Below are 21,220 nucleotides of genomic sequence, written 5' to 3'. Positions count from 1 at the left end.
GTCTGTGTGGGTTACTCTTCGCAGGAACGGTGCGGACTTGTTGGGCCAAAGGGCCTGTTTCCACACTGTAGGGATTCTAAGATTCTATGAATCTAAGGTACACTGATCAGTTCCTGTGAACTTATTCACCTGTATGCGTTTCAAGACATCCAGCACCTCCTCCTCTGTAATATGGACATTTTTCGAGATATCACAATCTATGTCCCGACATACTATATTATCCATGTTCTTTTTCACAGTAAACACTGATGCAAAATACTTGTTTCGTAACTTGCCCATTTCCTGTGACTCCATACAAAGTCTGCCTTGCTGATCTTTGAGGGGCCCTGTTCTCTGCCTTGTTACTTTTTTGTCTGTAATGTATTTGTAAAAACCCTTTGGATTCTCCTTCATTCTATTTGCCAAAGCTATCTCATGGCCCCTTTTTTCCTTCCTGATCTCCCTCTTAAGTATACTCCTACAGCCTTTATACTCTGAGATTCACTCGCTCTAACCTGTTTACACCTAACATATGCCTTCTTCTTTTTCTTAACTAAATCTGCAATTTCTTTAGTCATCCAGCATTCCCTATACCTATCACCCTAACAGGAATATACTTTCTCTGGCCTCTCATTATCTATTTCTGAAGGCTTCCCATTTTCCAGCCATCTCTTTACCTGTGAACATCTGCCCCCAATCAGCTTTTGAAAGTTCTTGCCTAATACCATCCAATTTAAACTTCAACCTTTAGATCTGGTCTATCCTTTTCCATCACTATTTTAAACTTAATAGAGTTATGGTCACTGTCCCCAAAGTGCTCCCCCACTGACACCTCAATCACCTGCCCTGCCTTATTTCCCAAGAGTATATCAAGTTTTGCACCTTCTCTAGTAGGTACATCCACATACTGAATCAGAAGATTTTCTTGTATACACTTAACAAATTCCTCTCCATCTAAACCCTTAACACTATGCAGTCCCAGTCTATGTTTGGAAAGTTAAAATCCCCAACCATAACCACCCTATTATTCTTACAGATAACTGAGATCTCCTTACAAGTTTGTTTCTCAATTTCTCACTGACTATTAGGGAGGTCTATAATACAATCCCATTAAGATGATCATCCTTTTCCTATTTCTCAGTTCCACCCAAATAACCTCCCTGGATGTATTTCAGGGAACAACCTCCTTTAATACAGCTGTAATGCTATCCCTTATCCAAAACACTACTCGCCCTCCTCTCTTGCCTCCCTTTCTGTCCTTCCTGTAGTATTTGTATCCTGGAACATTAAGCTGCCAGTCCTGTCCATCCCTGAGCCATGTTTCTATAATTGCTATGATATCCCAGTTCCATGGTCATAACCATGCCCTGAGCTCATCTGCCTTCCTTGTTCAGCCTCTTGCATTGAAATAAGTGCCCTCCGTTTCTTCCTCTCCCACTGACCCAACCACTACCCTACCACTGACATATGCATTCGATTAGTTAAACTGGTCAACAAGTTCTCCTTCGAATCCTCCCACTTCCTCCAGACCAAAGGGACAGCCATGTGCACCTGCATGGGCCCCAGCTATGCCTGTCTCTTTGTTGGGTATGTGGAACAGTCCATCTTCCGCAACAACACCAGCACCATTCCCCACCTTTTCCTCCGCTACATCAATGACTGTATCGGCGCCAAGTTGCGGTCCCATGAGGAGATTAAACAATTCGTCAACTTCATGAACACCTTTCACCCTGACCTCAAGTTCACCTGGACCATTTCAGACTGTTCCCTCCCCTTCCTGGATCTCTCCATTTCCGGCGAACAACTCGACACGGACATCTACATCAAATCCACCGACTCCCACAGCTACCTGGACTACAATTCCTCCCATCCTGCCTCCTGTAAAAGCACTATCCTTTATTTCCAATTCCTCTGCCTCCGCTGCATCTGCTCCCAGGAGAATCAATTCCACCATAGAACATCCAGATGTCCTTCTTCTTCAATGGCCACAATTTCCCCTCCCATGTGGTCGACGATGCTCTCCAGTGCATCTCCTCCACTTGCTGCACCTCTACCCTTGAACCCACCCCTCCAATTGCAACAAAGACAGGACCCCCCCGGCCCTCACCTTCCACCACACCAACTTCCGGATACATTGCATCAACCTCCGCCATTTCCGCCACCTACAACCAGACCCCACCACATGGGGTATATTTCCCTCCCCACCCTATCTGTGCTCCTGAGAGACCACTCCCTCCCCAACTCCCTTGACTCACCCTTCTCTCCTGGCACCTTCTCCTGCCACCACATGAAGTGCAAAACCTGCACCCACACCTCCCCCCTCACCTCCGTCCAAGGCCCCAAAGGATCCTTCCACATCCAACAGAGATTTACCTGTACTTCAATACTTGTCATCTACTGTGTCCATTGCCCTCAATGTGGTCACCTCTATATTGGGGAGACAGGATGCCAACTTGCGGAACATTTCAGAGCACATCTCTGGGACACACACACCTAACAATGTCACCACTCTGTGGCCGAACACTTCAACTCCCCCTCCCACTCTGCCAAGGACATGCAAGTCCTGGGCCTCCTTCACCGCCAAACTCTAGCCATCTGACGTCAGGAGGAAGAATGCCTCATCTTCCGCCTTGGGACCCTCCAACCATGCGGGATCAATGTGGATTTCACCAGTTTCCCCATTTCCCCTCTTCCCCCTTATCCCAGATCTAAGCTTCCAAACTGGCATCACCCTCTTGAACTGTCCTACCTGTCCAACTTTCTTCCCTTCTATCCACTCCAACTTCCTTTCTGACCTATCACCTTCACCCCCACCTTCATCTATCTATCGCATTCCCAGGTGCCTTCTCCCCAGCCCCACCCATCTCCCATTTATCTCTCAGCCCCCTTGGGCCACCGCCATTCCTGAGGAAGTGCTCATACTTGAAACGTTGACTCTCCTGCTCCTCAGATGCTGCCTGACCAGGTGTGCTTTTCCAGCTCCACACTCTTCGATGATGACTGAAGTCATGACTGCCTATGGTGAGAGGAAGGGAACAAGGAATGTGCAGAATTAGAGGAACACAGTGTGATTGGAAGATGGTAGAGCTTTAGAGGTGACAGAGATAGGGATGGTTATGGAATGGAGAATTTAAATATGAAGATGAGAAATTTGACTTCAGTTCTTCTTAACCTGTAATTCAAGAATGAAAAGGAAATTTTTAAATCTAAATATTTCTTCTGCTTCTGTCTCATAATATTTTATTGTTACACACACACATACACACACACACTCTCTCTCTCTCTCAAAACCATACACATAAACACACAAACGAAATTTAAGAGTTACCAGCAGGAAGCCTGTGGATATAGTAAATCACCTTAACCCAGAGATCTGCACTGTTAATCCCAGTGATTGCCTGATAATATTCTTAAAGAGGATTAGTGTTTAGCAGCTCTTCACAGCTCTTTTTCAGTGATTATCCTCACTTATTTGTGTTATATCAGTTTTTATTCCACTCACATTGTGCACCCATGTGAAGGTGTTATGTCATATTTTGACCATAAGTAAAGCAAAGCAATTTTGTTCTGCAGACCCTGTTCATTCCTGTGTTTACAACTATAATCGAAGACCAGTCATGATTCATTGCATAATCTGTCTTGTTTCTCAAATCTTTAATAGGGTTTAGGAAGAGTAAATGTTCAATTTGCTTTATTGGTTTAGCCTTAAGAACTGCTCAAGTAATTATTTCATGTAATCCTATTTCTTAGTACCATCTGAGGAACTGGCATTGGATTGGAGAGAACAATCTGAGTGATGTCAGGGAGGAGGTCCAGGACAGGGACATCAAGTGGCCAGGAGGTGAAGGGAGCTGGTGAAGATTTAAAAAGAAAACAATGAACATTTTTATCACACCCAATTTTAGTTGAAATTGTTCAAACTCTGAACAACAAGCCAAGAAGAAATCTGGTTCTCGGCAACTTGTGAGACCACTGTCAGGATAGGACATTGCCATCTTGTGTAATGTCTATTTATTACCTTTGAACAATTAAACATCCCTCTACATACAGTGTAAGTACACTATATTTTCCATTCCATTTTAATTCACATTGAAGTGCTTCTCTCAGAGAAAGATTGAATAGATAAAATTCTGTTAAACCTTCTCTGATTCACCAAGCTGAAGCGAACACTCCTAATCTGTAAATATAAAGTTTGTAAACATCCACTTGCAAAATATGTGGCAATCATTTAAAGACCTTTTTCTGTAATCCTGACCTTTGTATGTGCCACTATTAGTAAAAATTTGATTCTTTCTTGAAGATTTAGAGCTGCCAGGATCTGTTTCCACAGCTTGTAGAGAGCACTAAATTATGAAGAATTTAGACAGACTTTTAAAAAATATTCGTTGTGAGTATCTCCAGCTGGACCAGTATTTATCGGCAATCCCTAATATCCTTGAGCAAATGGTGGAGCCGCTTTCTTGAACCACTGCAATCCATGTGTTGACCCACAATACTATTATGGAAAGAATTCCAGGATTTTGATTCAGCAACAGTGAAAAAAATGTTGATATATTTACAAGTCAGGATAGTGAGTGGCTTGGAGACCAACTTGCAGGTGATAGTTTTTCTATGTATCTGCTGCCCTTGACCTTCTAGGTGGAAGTGTTCATGGATTTGGAAAGTGTTGCCTAAGGATCTTTAGCAAATTTCTGCAGTGCATCTTGTACATAGTCACATTTCTATGGAGAGTCAGTGGTGGAGGGAGTGAATGTTTGTGAATATTGTACCAATCAAGCAGGCTGCCTTGTCCTGGATAGTATCAACTTCTCGAATGTTGCCAATAGAGGAATATTCCATAACATTCCTGACTTCTGTCTTGGAGATTGAAGACTAGCTTTGGTGAGTTACTCACTGCAGTATTTCTATCCTCTGGTCTGCTCTTGTAGTCATTGCATTATATTGTGGATCCAGATAAGTTTCTGGTCAATAGTAACCCCGAGATGTTGATAGTGGGGATTCAGTAATGCTAACACCATTGAATATCAAGGTAGTGGTTAGATTGTAGCTGGTCATTGCCTAGTGTCTTGCATGAATATTACTTGCCAATTTCAGCCCATGCTTCGATATTATCCAGATCTTGTTGTGTTTGAATATGGACTGCATCAGGATCTGAGGAGTCTTGAATGGTGCTCAATACTGCAATCATCGGCAAACATCCCCACTTCAGACCTGATGATGGAGGGAAGGTCGCTGATAAAGCAGCTGAAGATGTTTGGGCTTAAGTCACTACCCTGAGGAATTTCTACAAATGCCCTGGAGTTGAGATGACTGACCTCCAACAACCACAGCCTTTGTGTACTTTGTGTTTATTCCAACCAGTAGAGAGTTTGCCGTGATTTGAATTTTGTTAGGGCACCTTGATGTCACACTCAACCAAATGCAATACTGATGTCAAGGGAGTCACTCTCACCTTATCTCTGGAATTCTGCACTTCTATCCATGTTTAAATCAATGCTGTAGTACAATCAGGAGCTGGGTGGCCCTGCTTGAATCCAAATTGGATATAGATGAGCAGGTTATTGCTGTTCAGATGCTGATTGAGAGCAGTGTTGATGACACCTTCCATCACTTTACTGCTGATCAAAAATAGAGTGATGCGGCAGCACTTCAGTTGGATTTGTCCCACTTTTTGTGTATAGGGGGATTTTTTACATTGTTTGGTAAATACCAGTGTTGTTGCTGTACTGGAACAGATTAACTATGGGTGCAGCAAATTTTGGAGCATAAAATTTCAGTACATTTGCTAAGGTGTTGTCAGGGCCCATAGACTTTGCAGTATCCAGTGCCTCCAATCATTTCTTGAAATAATGTGGAGTAAATTGAATTGACTAAAGACTGATATCTGTAATGCTGGGGACCACTTGAGAAGGTCACAATGGATTATCCACTTGACACTTCTTGCTGAAGGTTGTTGCAAATGCTTCAGCCTTATCTTTTTCACTGGTATGTTGGGGATGGGAATATTTGTGGAAATATTTCCTCATCAAGTGAGTTGTTTAATTGTTCACCAACATTTAGAATAGGATGTGGCAGGACTGCAGAGCTTAGAACTGATCTGTTCATTGTAGAATCACTTAGCTCTGTCTATCACTTGCTGCTTATGCTGTTTGGCATGCAAGTTGCATTGCTTCAGGAGGTTGACACCTCATTTGTGTGTAAGTCTAATCCTGCACTTGGCATGTTCTCCTGCATCCTTCACTGAACCAGGGTTGATCCCTGGTTTAATCAAAATGGTAGACTGGAGGATTTTTCATACACGAGGTTGCAGATTTGGTATAGTTTGCGGTTTACAGTGGGACCCCTCTTCGTAATGTCAGATGCCTAAATCAAACACTGTTCTTTTGAGAACTTGGACCACACCTACTGAACTGCAAACAAAGTGGACAGTTCTTTGTTGGTCTACCCACAGTAAGATTCCCCCAAGTGCTACTGATAAAATACAAATGGCAGCAGGAGAAGGTCTTTAACTGGGGCATTAATTGCCCATTTAATAGTCTCAGATGATCTGCAGATGTGAAGGCACCATCAAGCCTTCCAGCTGTGGTCTTAATTGGTGGATGTGAGGAGTCCAGGACTGCATGGGTTCCCACCCTGCGCCCTCCTCCCCAATAAGACAGAACCCCATGCTCCAATTTTAAAATGATCTCCTGGTATGGGGGGTTAAGGGGTATTAACTTCCACGTATAAGTGTACAATTTAACTGCTTTTCAAAAGAGCCAGAGCAGTTTGGATGAGCCAAATGGCTCCTGCTCCTTTGTCTTAACCAATTCTTTCTGTCATAAACAAGCCAAACATGGGAATAAATAAATATTTTGTTCATCACTGCCAGAGAAAATTCTAAGGGGATTCTTCACTTCCTCAAACAAGAGGGAGAATGTTGGATTTCTCTTCAGGCCTTTTCCATATTCAATGCATTAAAACCTCTTCAAGTTGAACAACATTTAAATAATTTATCTCTTTGCTGGATTCTATTGAAAAGCTTCTGCGTAATTTTAATTTATTTTTGGGTTTACATTATTGTGTGAGAGTTTAACTGATTGATGAACTCGTTACGTAACTCAGAACTGGCTCACTTCCAAGAAGATGTCCAGAAAAAAAAGGGAAGCTGAGACTAATTTTTGGATGAGGTTTTCGGTCATTGGGGCCACTTCATGGATTGCATTTGCACAACAGAGGTCGAAAGCTGCTCTTCGTTTTTTGGTGAATATAGGGTTGGGTTGATTGGAAATTCTGAGGCTTTGTGGCTCCTACCAACACACTTCAGTGGAATTAAGGTAAGGCTTAAGTGGTTTTTAATTTTAAATGCACTTAATTTGTCCATTGTTCTATTGTGAACTCTCTCGCTTTGCAAAATAATATTGAATTCACCATGACCTTTTGGTGATTAGAATCTCATGGATGGTGTTATTTATGGTGCATGATACAGTCAGGTTCATGTCAGAACTTTACTCAATCAAAACCCATTAATAAAAGATGCAAAACCATTCTCTTCTAAACAATAAAACTGCTGACACAGATTTTAATTATAATTTTTTGTTTGGAAGCATGTTCTTAGTGATGCTTTGACAAACTGAATAAATTGAGACAAATTTATACATACAGACAGGAGTGTATTTTATGTCGACATCAGAGGAGTTTTACCAGAAGTAAAGGTAAAGTTGCCATAGCCGCAGAGAACCATAAAGCTGCTGTTTCATTACAGAGAGACAACTGCTAGTGAATTTAATCTGAGGGTCAACACATCTCAAACCAGTGAAGAAACTGAACTTATTCTGTTGACATCAATGTGCATTGCAAATCATCCATCTATCCACTGAAAATCACCAAAAGTGGAATGAGGATGATCAGTTACATGGACAGAGTGAGGAATTGGGATGTAGTCATAGAGTCATAGAGTCATAGAGATGTACAGCTTGGAAACAGACCCTTCGGTCCAACCCGTCCATGCCGACCAGATATCACAACCCAATCTAGTCCCACCTGCCAGCACCCGGCCCATATCCCTCCAAACCCTTCCTATTCATATACCCATCCAAATGCCTCTTAAATGTTGCAATTGTACCACACATCCTCTGGCAGCTCATTCCATACACGTACCACCCTCTGCGTGAAAAAGTTGCCCCTTAGGTCTCTTTTATATCTTTCCCCTCTCACCCTAAACCTAGGCCCTCTAGTTCTGGACTCCCCGACCCCAGGGAAAAGACTTTGCCTATTTACCCTATCCATGCCCCTCATAATTTTGTAAACCTCTATAAGGTCACCCCTCAGCCTCCAATGCTCCAGGCAAAACAGCCCCAGCCTGTTCAGCCTCTCCCTATAGCTCAGATCCTCCAACCCTGGCAACATCCTTGTAAATCTTTTCTGAACCCTTTCAAGTTTCACAACACCTTTCTGATAGGAAGGAGACCAGAACTGCATGCAATATTCCAACAGTGGCCTAACCAATGTCCTGTACAGCCGCAACATGACCTCCCAACTCCTGTACTCAATACTCTGACCAATAAAGGAAAGCATACCAAACGCCTTCTTCACTATCCTATCTACCTGCGACTCCACTTTCAAGGAGCTATGAATCTGCACTCCAAGGTCTCTTTGTTCAGCAACCTAGGACCTTACCATTAAATGTATAAGTCCTGCTACGATTTGAGGAAGTTTGAAGGAGATTTATTACCAGTAATGTACTGAAAATTAAAAGTGGTTTTGACATTATGGATGGGGAAATTATTTCCATTGATGGGTGGATTATCAACTAGAGAAGGGGAATAAGATTAATGATGTGTGAGTCTCTGCAGTTTGACCCCTGTTTTGTTTAAGAAGGTAGCTTTGTGTTATATTGTCATCAGACAGTTTTCCTAAATTACTGAATGGTGAGGAAAATGTATTAATTTTGCGGAGTCAGGGAAGATGAAAAGTTTTAATTGCTATCCATCAACCGTAGCTCATTGGTAACACAATCAACTCTGAATCAAAACATTACAGACTGGAGTTCCACAGAGGTTTGAACATAAAGTCTAGACTCCTATTTCAGGTCAGTGGGTCTGGGGAGAGGAGAGAAAGCCGCATTCTCAGAAGTGCTGCCTTCTTGAAAGAAGCATTGAACTGTGGGCCTCTCTGTTCTCCACAGTGAATGCCAAAGATCACATGGTACTCCCCAGCGTCTTGGAAGGGATTTGTCCCTGAACCAACATCTCAAAAATGTGAATTTTTGCTCATTATCATAAAGCAGTTTGTGGGCAATTTTGAATGCTTTGTTTTTAGCAGTGCCTAGACTCTGATTGCAAACTAATTTGGAACAAAGCCATGAGAGTTGTTGTAGAAATGAAAATGCATCTTTATTTTTCCCCTTATCAGACCTACAGGATGCATCCACTACCAAAGACTCATTCAAAAGTTTTTATGCATTTTACTCTGTTCTGTTGTCCCCTAATCTATTATTTTCTTTACTTTGCTCTTCAGTTCCTTGAAATGGAGATGACCTTTAGTCATGTGCACAGCCTTTTATCACAACTAGGATCAGGCAAACTATGAAATGTAAGAGAACCACAGATGAGACAAGTGATAGATTAATTCCCTTTTTTTCTGCTTGACTTGCTGAGTTATCATGTTTGTCACTTCCAAACTCATCATTAAAATGAGTTTGATCACAGTCTCATCTCTAAAAAGAAGTTGCTATGTCTGGCCTGCAGCACTTGATACTTTCTACCTATGTTACTTGAATTCATTATTTTCATTCTGTGATGAAGGCTTATTACTATTACTATTTGGAAACTTTTTTTCTAAATTAGAGGGAAATGGATTTTTGCTTTTCTGTTCTGTGAAGATGATTTTTTTTTAATAAGAGTCAGAAATGAATATATTTAGCAGTTGATCCAAACAATCTTTCCACAAAAAAACAGAACAAGTGACTTGAGCTAAATGACTAGACAAGTTACCTGGTGCGATAAATGCTGCAATATTTACTACACTGAGCTTTTATGACTCAATCAGAAGCACATAGAGAGGCTAAAGGCCAGAAGCAGGTTCAGTGTTATAGAAAATATCCATATGAGCAGATATGTTGTTTAGCGACCTAAGAGTAGTCAAACTAACTCAAACACCTCTTAGGGTTTTTTTTCCTAGCATTCAGTGTATAAGCTCAGTAAGGTAATTGCTTCTGTGTTTTTTTTTCATGGAGGGACAGAAAGAATCACATATGTAGGGTGTTCTAAAATTCACCAAAAAGAAGTGTTTGAGGCTTCATGAGTTGAGTTAGATGTTTTAATTTGATAATAGGGGTGATACTTCAATGGGCTTGGATATTTGTAAAGGATATTGCTGTGAGAAAGTGGCTTTTTGCTGTTTAAGATAATGTCTGTTCAAATTGCTTTGTTTCTTCCCCCTATTCTTTTGTGTAATCAACTTTTGTCAAAGGCACATTTGCATCATGTTATGAATATTTACAGAAATCATCGTAACCCAATATTAAAAATTAATTATACAGAGTTACACAGCAAACATTTTTACACGTCACAGGTTCTGGCATGAGTGCTCTCAATTAGGTGTCCATAGCAGTATTTTCTTTTCCAGGCACAGGAAAAATTTCCAAATTATAAGATTAGAGAACTGAGCTCCTTTGCAATAATCCCAAATTCATGCCCTGGATCTGTTTCTAAGAAAATCAAAGTATTGTGGTGTGCAGATAATACCATGGTATTTTTTACATTATTAGTGATGTATATTTGAAAATAATGGAGATTTCACACAAAACGCATTCTCGCTTTCAACTGTTGATATGCAGTCAGTTTCTTTGAAAAATACCTGACAGGCCACCAACCCCATCTCATCCTTGTTATACAATAGCTCCCAAACTGATGTAACTGGCAACCACTGCCAATTTGAATGGATGATTGATACGGCTAAAACTGGGATGAATATCAGTATAGCTTTTAAATTTTCAAAGGCAAGTTGACACTCTTACATCCATTCAAATTTTCTGTCTTCATTCAACAAGTTTGTTAAGGGTGCAATGACAGTGCTGATGTTCAGAACTAATGGGCAAAAGAATCTTTTTACAACATATTGTAAAATTTCAAGTTTTATTCTCGGCACACATCCAAAATAGCCAACACTTTTGCCTTCTTGGATGACACATGGCCTTGATCAACAGTATTACACAAATAAGTTACCTTGGTACCTTTTTTATTCAATTGTAGAATATGGTTATTGCTGGCTTGCCCAGCATTTATTGCCTGTCCCTAGTTGCCTTTGAGAAGGTGGTGGTGAGTTGTCTTTTTGAACCTCTGCAGTTCTGTAGGTAGATCCACAGCGCACTTATGGAGGTAATTCCAGGATTTTGATCCAGCAACACTGAAGGAATGGCAATGTGTTTCTAAGTCAGGATGGTGGGGAACTTGCAGAAGATAATGTTCCCAGTTATCTACTGCCTGTGTCCTTCTTGATGTAATTGACTGTGGGGGTTGGAAGGGAGTGTCTAAAGATCTTTAGCAAATTTCTGCACTGCATCTTGTAGATTGTACACACAACTGCTATTGGTTGAGTGATTGAATGTGGATGTGGTGCTAATAAAGTAGGTTGCTTTGTCCTGGCAGATTTCAAGTTTCATGAGTGTTGTTAGAGCTGCACCCATTAAGTATGGAATATTCCATCACTCTTGTGCCTTGTAGATGATGGACAGGCTTTGGGAGTTAGGAAGTGAATAAGTTACTGACCACAGGATTCCCTAACCTCTGAACTGGTCTTGTAGCTACTGTATTTATATGGCAAGTTTCCGATCAATAGTAACTCTAAAATGTTGATAGTGGGGGAATTCAATGATTGTCATAGCATTAAATGTCAGCAGGCAGTAGTTAGATTGTCTCTTATTGGAGATGATCATTGACTGCATTTGTGTGGTGTGAATATTACTTGCCACTTGTCAGGCCAAACCTGGAAATTTGTCCAGGCCTTGTTGCGTTTGAACATGGATATCTTCAGTATCTGAGAAGTCATGAATGGTGCTGCATTGGCAAACATCCCCACATCTGGCCTTATGATGGAGGGAATGTCATTCTTGAAGCAGCTGAAGACGGTTGGACATCAGACAGTAGAACAGCTCCTGCAGGGATGACATGGAGCTGAGATGACTGACCTTTGACAACCACAACCATTTTCCTTTGTACCAGTAGTGTCTCTAACCAGTGGAAAGTGTTTCTCCTGATTCCCATTGATTCCAGTTTTGTTAGGAATCCTTGATGTCATACTTGGTCAAAAGCAGATTTGATGTCACCTCATATCTGGAATTCAGGTCTTTTGCCCATGTTTGTACCAAAGCTGTAATGAGGTCAGGAGATGAACGACGATTGCACAATGGACGATACCATTCATAACTCCTCAGATTTCTTTTGGACAGTCTATATGGTGGAGCCCAATTTGGGTGTCAGTGATCAGGTTATTGCTAAATAGTAGATAGCACTATTAATAACACCTTCCATCAGTTTACTAATGACTGAGAGTAGACTGATGGTGTGGTAATTGGCCAGGTTGAAGTTGTCCTGTATTTTGATTACAGACATACCTTTGTAATTTTCAACACTGACAGATATATACCAGTGTTCTAGCTGTACTGGAACAGGTTGTCCAATAGTGCAAAAAGTTCTGCACCACTAGTCTTCAGTGCTATTGATGGCATGTTGTCAGAGCCAACAGACCTGTAAGGTCTGTAAGGTGTGATTCCATGAGTAAGACTATGCCAGTCTAGTCTGCGAGGCAGGTCTCCCAACCTTGGCACTATACCCCTGACAATTGTAAGGAGGACTTCGAAGGGTAAGCAGGGCAGTTTTTGCCATTGTTGCTTCTGGTGCCTCAGTCAGGCCAGCTGGCCTGTCCAGTTTCATTTTGTTTTCATAACAATCACTGTGAAATCTCAACTGACTGCTTGCGAGGCCATTTCAGAGGGAACTTGAGCATCAACCAAATTGCTTCCCATTACCCAACATGTATGACAGGTCTTGTCAAATATAATTACATCTTTAAGTAATCCTGGCAAACAAAATAATATTTTAGTGTGTGCTTCCCTCATACCTAAGTGACCCACCATTTCGATTCCATTGGCCATTCATAAAATTTAATTCTGATACTCACATGGAACTGCCACCTGATGGACCACTGCCCAGCTGGACTAGGTCTCCAGATATGACACTGGATTAAAAATAACACACTGGACCCACAACAATGATTCTTCTCCAGAAACAAGAAAGCTCAGATGAGAAGGTTTTTACCTATTTGTCAGGCCTTTCTGCAACTACTCCAAAGATCATTCAAAGCAGAAAGTGAAACCTGGTTGTCGTGGACTAAGCAGTGGTTTCCAGTAAATTAGCAATTATCTCAAGCCATGTGACAACAAGAAAACATCTTGTTTAAAAAAAAATTCCAACGTTCATTCATTGATCTACTTAAAATAAAACACTCCAGCTGTTCGCAATTCTTCAAATTCAAGTCCGCAAAATAATTTATATATGAGCCTTGATGACACAAGAAAGAACTCAACCTGCTCTTCTTTTAAGTAAAATGTGAAAGGAAATGAGTGTGCTAAGAAAGGGGCCCAAACAAAGTTCATCTTCTTAATGCCATTGATGTCTTTTGGCATAGTTTGAATGCTTCGGTGTGTTGACAGCTGTCCAGCTTGAGCTATACTCAGTATATATTGTTGGTGTTTGTTTACATCTGGTGACACACTCCTTCTGAGCAAGTTTTTTATTGATTGTATAGAAGTGAGATAATCCAATACATAGAAATAAAGGCCAGGATTCCTGAGTGAGATGTTTATGAAGAATAATGGAAAATCCAGATCACTATCCCCACTTTATGGATATCTCCCTGCTAATCTCGCATGAAGTATAGTTTGCCAAATAATTTATTATTTGAAAGAGAGCAGAAAACTTAAAGATGGAGAAAGTCAGTTATAGCTGTACTGGAACAACTTGGCTAATGGTGCAGCAAATTCTGGAGAACAAGTCTTGAGTGCTATTACTGGAACTAATAGATCCGCATAACTAGTGCATCCACCAGGGATGGCAATGGTGGTGTCTGGGATGATGTCTGAGAGTTAGGATTCAGTGAATATGACTGTGCCAGGTTGTTGTTTGACTAGTTGTGAGTCAACTCTCCTAATCTTGGAACTAGACATCAAATGATCGTAAGGAGGACTTTGAAGGGTTAACAGGGTGGTTTTTGTCATTCTTGTTTCTGGTGCCTCTGTCGTGTCAACTGGTCTGTCTAATATAATTTCTTTTTTGAGACTTTGTAGCGATTGTTGCAACAAATAATATTTTAGTGTGTGTTTTACCTAATACCTAAAAAGTACACAAAAGCTCATGCTCGATTGAATGAGATGTACAAAAGGATGTTTGCAACATACCCAATGAAAACACTTTAAGTGAAAAGGCACTTGTGATAAGTACTTGAAATGCCTAAACCCAGGGGGTAGGCATTTAAGATGAGAGGGGCAAAGTTCAAAGGGTTCGGGACATCTCTGACCGGCTTGAAAGGATATTGGAGCGGGAGGAGGAGGATCCAGTTGTTGTGGTCCATGTTGGGACTAACAACATAGGCAAAGCTAGGGTGGAGGACCTGTTTGGGGATTATCGAGCACTAGGAAGGAAATTGAAGTACAGGTCCTCAAGGGTCATAATCTCTGGATTACTGCCCGATCCACGTGCCAATTGGCATAGGGATAAGAAAATTAGGGAAGTAAACATGTGGCTAAGGGATTGGTGTGGGAAAGAGGGATTCCACTTCATGGGGCATTGGCATCAGTTTTGGAACCGGGGGGATCTGTACCGTTGGGACAGTCTCCACCTGAACCGATCAGGTACCAATGTTCTAGCGAAGAGGATAAATAGGGTGGTCAGTAGGACTTTAAACTTCTGAGTTGGGGGAAAGGGAAAGTGAAAGCGACAGGGAGTATGGAGTTAAATGGAAAGATAAGCGGCAAGATAGCATATGTGCAGGCAGATTTAAACTTGAGGCAGACTGGGAATGCAGCAAAAAAGGAAGGATAACTTAGGACATCTTATGACTTCCAATATCTCTAATGATAAGAAAGTTAGCATTAAGGCACTTTACCTGAATGCTCGTAGCATTCGTAACAAAGCAGACGAACTAATGGCACAGATCATCGTGAATGATTATGATGTGGTAGGCATCACAGAGACGTGGTTACAGGGGGATCAGGACTGGCAGTTAAACATCCAAGGGTTTTCAACTTATCGAAAAGACAGGGAGGTGGGCAGAGGGAGCGGGGTTGCCTTGCTAAGAACAAAATTAAATCTATGGCACTGAATGACTTAGCGTCGGATGATGTGGAGTCTGTGTGGGTGGAATTGAGGAACCACAAAGGCAAAAAAACCATAGTGGGAGTTATGTACAGACCTCCTAACAGTAGTCAGGACCAGGGGTGCAACACGTACCGGGAAATAGAGAAGGCATGTCAGAAAGGCAAGGTCACGGTGATCATGGGAGACTTCAATATGCAGGTGGACTGGGTAAATAATGTTGCCAGTGGATCCAAAGAAAGGGAATTCATGGAATGCTTACAGGATGGCTTTTTGGAACAGCTTGTCATGGAGCCCACAAGGGAGCAGGCTATTCTGGACTTAGTGCTATGTAATGAACCAGACTTTATAAAAAATCTTAAAGTAAGGGAACACTTATGAAGCAGCGATCATAATATGGTAGAGTTCAGTCTGCAGTTTGAAAGAGAGAAGGCAAAATTGGATATAATGGTGTTACAGTTAAATAAAGGTAATTATGAGGGCATGAGAGAGGAACTGACGAAAATAGACTGGAAGCAGAGCCTAGCAGGGAAGACAGTAGAGCAAAAATGGCAGGAGTTTGTGGGTAAAATTGAGGACACTGTACAGAGGTTCATCCCCAAGAAGAGAAAGATTATCCAGGGAGGGATTAGACAGCCATGGCTGACAAAGGAAGTCAGGAAATGTATCAAAGAAAAAGAGAGATCCTATAAAGTGGCCAAGAGCACTGGGAAATCAGAAGATTGGGAAGGCTACAAAAACAAACAGAGGATAACAAAGAGAGAAATAAGGAAGGAGAGGATCAAATATGAAGGTAGGCTAGCCAGTAATATTAGAAATGATAGTAAAAGTTTCTTTCAATACATAAGAAACAAACGACAGGCAAGAGTAGACATTGGGCCACTTCAAACTGATGCTGGAAGCCTAGTGATTGGAGATAAGAAAATAGCTGAAGAACTTAATAAGTACTTTGCATCAGTCTTCACAGGGGAAGACATGAGTAAGATGCCAACAATTAAAGGGAGTCCAAAGTTTGTGCGAAGATTTGTAGCTCGGGTGCTCGTTGCTGTGGTTCTGTTCGCCGAGCTGGAAGTTTTTGTTGCAAACGTTTCGTCCCCTGGCTAGGCGACATCATCAGTGCTTGGGAGCCTCCTGCAAAGTGCTTCTTTGATGTTTCCTCCGGTGTTTATAGTGGTCTGTCCCTGCTGCTTCCGGTTGTCAGTTTCAGCTGTCCGCTGTAGTGGTTGGTATATTGGGTCCAGGTCGAAGTGTTTGTTGATGGAGTTTGTGGATGAATGCCATGCCTCTAGGAATTCCCTGGCTGTTCTCTGTCTGGCTTGCCCTATGATAGTAGTGTTGTCCCAGTCGAATTCATGTTGCTTGTTGTCTGCGTGTGTGGCTACTAAGGATAGCTGGTCATGTCGTTTCGTGGCTAGTTGATGTTCATGTATGCGGATTGTTAGCTGTCTTCCTGTTTGTCCTATATAGTGTTTTGTGCAGTCCTTGCATGGTATTTTGTACACTACATTAGTTTTGCTCATGTTGGGTATCGGGTCCTTCTTTCTGGTGAGTTGTTGTCTGAGCGTGGCTGTTGGTTTGTGTGCCGTTATGAGTCCTAGTTGTCGCAGTAGTCTGGCTGTCAGTTCCGAGATGCTCCTGATGTATGGTAGTGTGGCTAGTTCTTTTGGTTGTGGTATGTCCTCGTTCCGTGGTCTTTCTCTTAGGCATCTGTGAATGAAGTTGCGCGGGTATCCGTTTTTGGCAAATACCTTGTATAGGTGTTCCTCTTCTTCTTTTTGCAGTTCTGGTGTACTGCAGTGTGTTGTGGCCCTTTTGAATAGTGTCCTGATGCAGCTTCGTTTGTGTGTGTTGAGGTGGTTACTTTCATAGTTTAGGACTTGGTCTGTGTGTGTGTGGCTTTCCTGTATACCCTTGTAGTGAATTCTCCGTTCGGTGTTCTCTGTACCATCACGTCTAGGAATGGGAGTTGGCTATCCTTTTCTTCTTCTCTCGTGAATCGGATTCCTGTGAGTGTGGCGTTGATGATCCGGTGTGTTTTTTCTATTTCCGTGTTTTTAATTATTACAAACGTGTCATCGACATATCTGACCCAGAGTTTGGGTTGAATTTGTGGTAGGACTGTTTGTTCTAACCTTTGCATAACTGCCTCTGCTATGAGTCCCGAGATTGGTGATCCCATGGGTGTTCCGTTGATTTGTTTCGTATATCTGGTTGTTGAATGTGAAGTGTGTTGTGAGGCACAAGTCCAGTAGTTTAAGTATGCCGTCTTTGTTGATAGGTTCAGCGTCCTGTTTTCTGTTCTGTATGTCCAGTAGGTTGGCTATTGTTTCTCTGGCTAGGGTTTTGTCAATCGAAGTGAACAGTGCCATCACGTCGAATGATATCATGGTTTCTTCTTTGTCTATGTGTATATTTCTGATGATGACAGGGGGCTGAGTTGAGTATGGTTGCCATTACAAAAGAGAAAGTGCTAGAAAAGCTAAAAGGTCTTAAAATTGATAAATCTCCTGGCCTCGATGGGCTACATCCTAGAGTTCTGAGGGAGGTGGCTTAGGAAATAGCGGAGGCGTTGGTTGAGATCTTTCAAAAGTCACTGGAGTCAGGGAAAGTCCCGGAAGATTGGAAGATCACTGTTGTAACCCCCTTGTTCAAGAAAGGATCAAGGCAAAAGATGGAAAATTATAGGCCAATTAGCCTAACCTCGGTTGTTGGTAAAATTCTAGAATCCATCATTAAGGTTTCTAAATTCTTGGAATTGCAGGGTCGGATTAGAAAAAGTCAACATGGATTTAGTAAGAGGAGGTCGCGCTTGACAAACCTGTTGGAGTTCTTTGAAGAGGTGACAAGTAGGTTAGACCGGGGAACCCAGTGGATGTTATCTACCTAGACTTCCCAAAGGCCTTTGATAAGGTGCCACACGGGAGGCTGCTGAGCAAGGTGAGGGCCCATGGTGTTTGAGGTGAGCTACTGGTATGGATTGAGGATTGGCTGTCTGACAGAAGGCAGAGAGTTGGGATAAAAGGTTCTTTTTCGAAATGGCAGCCAGTGACAAGCGGTGTCCCGCAGGGTTCAGTGTTGGGGCCGCAGCTGTTCACATTATATATTAATGATCTGGATGAAGGGACTGGGGGCATTCTAGCAAAGTTTGCCGATGATACAAAGTTAGGTGGACAGGCAGGTAGTACTGAGGAAGTGGAGAGGCTGCAGAAGAATCTAGACAGTTTGGAAGAGTGGTCCAGGAAATGGCTGATGGAATTCAATGAGAGCAAATGCAAGGTCTTGTACTTTGGAAAAAAGAATACAAGCATGGACTACTTTCTAAATGGTGAGAAAATTCATAAAGCCAAAGTACAAAGGGAGCTGGCAGTGCTAGTTGAGAATTCTCTAAAGGTAAACTTGCAGGTTGAGTCCGTGATTAATAAAGCGACTGCAATGATGTCAATTATCTCAAGAGGGTTGGAATATAAAAGCACTGTTGTGCTACTGAGACTTTATAAAGCTCTGGTTGGGCCCCATTTGGAGTACTGTGTCCAGTTTTGATCCCCACACCTCAGGAAGGACATACTGGCACTGGAGCGTGTCCAGCAGAGATTCACACGGATGATCCCTGGAATGGTAGGTCTAACATATGAGGAACGGCTGAGGATCCTGGGATTGTATTCATTGGAGTTTAGAAGATTAAGGGGAGATCTAATAGAAACTTACAAGATAATACATGGCTTGGACAGGGTGGACGCTAGGAAATTGTTTCTGTTAGGCGAGGAGACTAGGACCCGTGGACACAGCCTTAGAATTAGAGGGGGTAAATTCAGAACAGAAATGCGGAGACATTTCTTCAGCCAGAGAGTGGTGGGCCTGTGGAATTCATTGCCACAGAGTGCAGTGGAGGCTGGGACGCTAAATGTCTTCAAGGCAGAAATTGATAAATTCTTGATGTCACAAGGAATTAAGGGCTACGGGGAGAATGCGGGTAAGTGGAGTTGAAATGCCCATCAGCCATGATTGAATGGCGGAGTGGACTCGATGGGCTGAATGGCCTTACTTCCACTCCTATGTCTTATGGTCTTATGGTGATGTGACGGGCAAGTGTTATTTTACACAAACAGTGGTAGGAGTGTGGAACCCGCTGCCAGTGTGGTAGTGATCGGGGCATTTAAGAGACTTTTAGATAAGCACATGAATATGCAAGAAATGGAGGGATATGGACCAAGGGCAGGCAGAAGAGATTAGTTTAATTTGGCATCTTGTTCAGCACAACACCATGGGCTGAAGGTCCTGTTCCTGTGCTATACAGTTCTATTTTCTACTTGAGACAGATTGAATCTAATGGAATCAAAAATAGGAGAAGTAAATCAGAATGATAATTCACAATCACCTGTTTTTACTAACACACAAAGCATGAATTTATCCCGCAGTATCTTTCAGTGGTGTATCTGATAAATCTCCAATTTTTAATTTCAGAATTACTGGTGAAAATAAGCTGAAGAGATTGATTGGACTATTCCTAATTATCTTAATTATCCTCAACTACACTTACATGCAATTGCTTGCATGTTGTGAATTGCACAATGATGAAACTTTAAAAGAACTCTGCATGATTTTAACAAAAAGGGCAATGACCCATAAGGAAAGGGGATATCAGAAGATTAAATCCTCAATGTTCTATCATCTTGTAATTTAATGCCAACCATGCTTACAAGATTCAGAGTGTGACTCCTTCAGCATGCAGGCTACTGTGTCTTGAGTCAAAACCCCTGGTCCTAAGAGAAGAGGACTGGATTAAAGGATTGGAAAAGAATGCGAGCTACTCAATGCTGGTGTTTGCTGAGGGTGACACTAATAAGAGTGGATAATGGCTTCTACGGCATACTAAATTGCTGTATGCTAAGAATTGAACGAGCAGATCAGATGATGTATTTAGAACAGAGCAGCTGTTATTCCGTACTTGTGTAGAAAAGAAAGATTAACAGAGTAAACTTGATTTCAGGATTATGAATGGTGATTTCCGCTTACAATTGCATGATACATTATAGCAAAGAAAACACGTGCTCTCCTTCAGTTGTAGACAGATTACTCCATCTATACCCTGTCCAAATTCCAGAAATCTGTCCCCTGTGTCTCCATTTGGCACTGAAGCATCGTGAAAGTTTCATCCGTGAAGAATGAGGCCTGAATCCCACCTAACTGACTCAAAATTATGACTAAATCAAGACAATATGGATTGAATAGACCAATAGAAACTGACCTATTGAGCAAAACATCGCTCCTTGTTTAATTAGAATGTACTGAATCTAACAGGATTGCAAACTCCTTACCGTATTTCAACATACAAATGACTCTTGAAACCAATTCCAATTGCAGCTCAGAAATACTAGAACACACAGGCAAAATATGACAAGGCTCTCTTGTGTAATCTCTGCTATGACTCATTGAGGGGCAATCTCAGTGCTGAGTCAGAAGATTTAAGCACATAATCCATTTGACACTCCAAAGCAGCACATTGCACTGTTGAGGGTGCTGTTTTTCTCATGAGACATTGAAACTCTTATGAGATTCTCATGAAATTAAGGCTGCATTTGTCCTCTTGAATGGTAGTAAGAAATGCAATTGGCTACTTTTTTATACTCTTTCATGATTTACTGGGCTATTTCAGAGAGCAGATAAGATCCACAGTGCTGTGGGTCTGGATTAGGTACAGGCCTGACCAGGTAAAGATAGGACATATCTTTCCAGAAAGGAAATGTATAGCTTTTCAATAAGTATTTCATTGTCACTGTTACTAAGAATAATTCTACAATCCAGTAAGGTTGCGTCAATTTAAATTCTACTAGCTGCTCTTGTGGGATTTGAACCCGCACCCCCAGAGGATGTCCCAAGGATGCCAGAGT

This window comes from Chiloscyllium plagiosum, unplaced genomic scaffold (assembly GCF_037043375.1).
Source record: "Chiloscyllium plagiosum isolate Xiang-an unplaced genomic scaffold, Cpla_swu_hap1 HiC_scaffold_13, whole genome shotgun sequence".
Taxonomy (NCBI): Eukaryota; Metazoa; Chordata; class Chondrichthyes; order Orectolobiformes; family Hemiscylliidae; genus Chiloscyllium; species Chiloscyllium plagiosum.
Note: the sequence above shows the minus strand (reverse complement) of the source record.